Raw genomic sequence first — 4119 nt, 5'->3', positions numbered from 1 at the left:
TGATATTAATAATTTTTATATATTTATTATATTTAAAGTTATATAATTATTTTAATAATAATTAATGAATATTAAATAAGATAGTTTTAAATAGTTTGAATTTATGTTTTGTTGTTTTTCAAGTTTTAGTGATATATCAAATTCATGTACAATCATTATGTCTTTTGTCTTTAGTGCAATACTCTTTGTTTAGGTAAAACAATTTGAAATAGTAAAGAAATTAGAAATAACAGTTTTTAACAAACAATTAAACAATAATATTTAAATTTCTTTTTCTCCTCTTTGTTTTTACTCAAATACCATTTTTCTTTACACGTATCATCTTATTGACTACTCACTCAATTATCGTTTTAATCTCCTAACAAATCAGTTTTTATTTAAAAAAAAAACTACTAGAATATAAATTCAGCCATTTTATAACTATTTACTAATTAAACTAAATACCTATAACAATTTAATGGCGTACTTTTGACTTATATGAGCTTTATATATATAGAGTATGCACTGTGCCATTTTTCTATTTGTAGTGATGATTGAGCATCCCTGATTCAAACTTATTAGCTTGTAATCTAGAACATTACCACAAAATGAAAAGTAGAAGCAAATTACGCCAAAATTTAATTTATATTTAATTAGAAGCAGCATGCATTGATTTATTTATTATATAAAATATTGTTTTCCATCCAGTGGAGCTATTTTATACTAGAGTGCTTCCCCATGAACCTGTGCATACACAAATTTATGTTTATATTTTTCTGCATTAATTATCGCCGATCGATTTATCTTTATCTTAAAGCTTACGTTTCTAGTAGTACTATTCATGCAACTTGTCTCATCATCAGATCAGTCGCTGGAAAAAAAAAATCATATTATTATGGTGTTAATTATTATATAAATTGTACATTGCTTTCACAAAGCTGAGATTCTGGTATTTTTCTGGTTTTTTATTATTTTAAGGCTCGGTACACATGACATGATACAAACACAAGATAGTCTCATCACCCATGACTTTTACTAATTTAATATTATTAATTCTACTATTATAATACCTATAATGGTTAATTGTTAAGAATATTAATCATTATTAGGAACTAACATGAACGGAGGTGGGTTTTTCCTAGAATCACTTAGCGACAAAAAATTACTAGTTTTAGAAGAAATAATAATTCTTTTTTTTTTTTGGTTAAGGAAGAAATAATAATTCTAATTTGGAATAGCAGAATCAAAAAAATTCTCATGTCATCTTTAAAAAATTAAAGGACAAAATAATGATTATTAAATCGATCACTAATAGATTATTGGATACACTAAGTGAGATTCAAATTCGATACATTTATTTAAAGAAAAAATCTAGGGGACCAGCAGATTTTGGAGTTTTTAGCCATCAATTAGCCATCAATAATATTTTTAATGGTGTGAGATTGCATCTAATAATGTAGAATCATTCAATTTCTTTTTGATGGTTAAGTGTTGACCAAAATTTAACAAAAATGCTGTCCCCATAACACTCCTCTTATTTAAATATATGAGTAAGCTAACCACTCCACCAACTTTACTATTATAAATTATTTTTTATGTTTATGTAGGGGTGCACATGTGCCGGGTGAAGCCGGGTTTGATGTGACCCAGACCCGGCCCGAAATATACACCGGGTCTATTTATTAAACTCGAACCCGGCCCTAGACCCGATGAAACCAATACACTTTCGGGCCACAATTATACCGGGTAAAAACCGGGTGAAACCGGGTAAAAACCGGGCCGCTAACATTACATTACGTTGATACCTTTTTGTAAGCTAGCATGTAAAAATATCCAAATTTTCAAGACTCCAACCATTATTTAACATGGTAAAATTCACTTAGAAAAATATAACAAGAACCAACCATTCTTCAAAATTAAAGCATAACCACAATCAATACTAAAGTATAACCACAATCAATACTAATATTGTCTAATAATACCAAATATTTAAATCAATACAAATAACACAATATTATGCATTAGTCTAAAGTCTTATGCATTCTAAACATAAAACATTAACTTATAGTTTTATAATGACTAATAACACAAAATATTAAGATTTACAATACTTAAATTCCACATAAGAATAGTCATGATCCATCACTAATAACACAAAATATTAATTGTGTATGATGACCGGATCACCGGGCCGACTTCGGGTGACCCGAGCTATGGCCCGAACCCGACCCGAAATAATGACCGGGTCTATTTTTGAGACCCTTACCCGGCCTTAAACCCGATGAAATCACACCAAATTAGCCCCAAAAGTGTTCGGAATCGGGCCGGACCTTCGAGCCGGGCCGGGTCTGTGCACCCCTATGTTTATGTACTGTCTAGAATACTTTTTGAAATTATGATGTTGGCCGTCCTGTTTTAGACGATGACCCAGCTATACAACTTGGTCTCTTTATTATTATTATTATTATTATTATTATTATTATTTTTTGGTACATCAGATCTTTTGAACAGTGAAATTCGTTTTCCAGCTCATAGTTCATTTGGGCCCTTATTCCTGGACCAGACCACGAAAAGGATCAATATTTGACACATTAAAATGGTGTTGCCCCAAAAGACAATAAAAAAAAAAACAATTCGTAACCTTTTCAAATAATGTGGATCAGTCAAACAAAAAGAAAAGAATTTAAAATAAAAAATGAAAAAAAAGAAAGCAATCCATTCTCTACAATGAGTCTGGCTACCATTTTAGTATTGTCATCAACCAAATTTAATTAAGTTAGTCCAAATTCAACAAAATTTACTCACAAACATATGCGTAAAAACTTCTTTTTCTTTACGTAAAAAATAATGCCAAAATTTTTTAATAGTAACATCAAAATTTCTTAATTTTGACACTGAAGAAGGGTCAGTATTTTTCACAGAGTCAAGAAGGAAAATAGATTTTTTTGTTTTGAAATTAATTTTTTTTTAAGGAAGTGATAGAATGACTTATCGAGAAGTAGAGAAGTCATATATTTCTACTCCTTTGAAAAGCTGTAAATTAACTTTTCGAGAAGTTAAAAGCTTTTTCTAAAATAGTGCCAAACACGCAGATTGTAACTTTTCATAATCCAAAAGTCAAAAAAAGTCTTCTGCTACTTCTCAAACGGGCTCTTAGTTGGACTCGGTTAAAAAAAAACTTAATTGTCTAGCATTTCTTTTCTACAATGTTATTACTTTTATGATTTAAAATGTGTCTTAGGGTTAGTACTCAAATTCATTCTTGAAAGATCACTTACTTTTTGAATTGGTCTTGGAAAGATTAAATTAGTCATATTAATCCCTAAAAGATATAACATAAGTTAAATCGGTCATTCTATCATTCAGATAATGATGTGTCATGTTAAGTGGCACGTGACATGATGGCATGGTAAGTTAATGACACGTGTCATAAGATGATTGGTTGATGTGTCATGTCAGCGACACGTGACATGCAAGGCAATGGCGGATTTATGGGGGGATCTAAGGTGGCCATGGTCCTCCTAATTTTTTTTTAAAAATTAATATTAAAATTTTTTTTGTTTCTGTTTTTTTTAATAAAATATTATTGAATTTTAAAATAAATAGATAATTTATTTTTTTAATAAAAATATTTTATTTTTAATAAAAAATACTTTATTTTTCGTTTGTATTAATGTAAAAAAGTAATAACTATAAAAAAAAATTTATTTTGACTCTTTCTATGGCAATAGTAATAATTTAATAAACTTTTTAAACAATAAAAATTATTAAAACAAGACTTTAAAACAAGATAAAAGATAAATCTTTAGCAAATTATATAATTGATAATTTTAGTTATATGAAATATCGCAGAACAAATTTAAAAATACCAAAATCTTAAAGTATGTAGTTGAATGTTAATTTCTATATAATATAATTATTAATTTTGACCTATATACTATAAATGATATTTTGTTAATTTTTTGTTATGTTATATTTTAATTTATTTTGTATTTAATTTGGCCCCCCTCTTATAAAATTTCTGAATCTGCCACTGATGCAAGGTATCGTCTGGCATGTCATAACTTTATTCAAAGCCAAATTAGTCTCTGAATATATACAATGTAAGTCATTTTTGTCCCTAAAATTTTTTAAATTTTA

This window comes from Arachis ipaensis, chromosome B05 (assembly GCF_000816755.2).
Source record: "Arachis ipaensis cultivar K30076 chromosome B05, Araip1.1, whole genome shotgun sequence".
Taxonomy (NCBI): domain Eukaryota; kingdom Viridiplantae; phylum Streptophyta; class Magnoliopsida; order Fabales; family Fabaceae; genus Arachis; species Arachis ipaensis.
The sequence above is the reverse complement of the archived record's forward strand: the minus strand, read 5'-3'. Positions refer to the sequence as shown.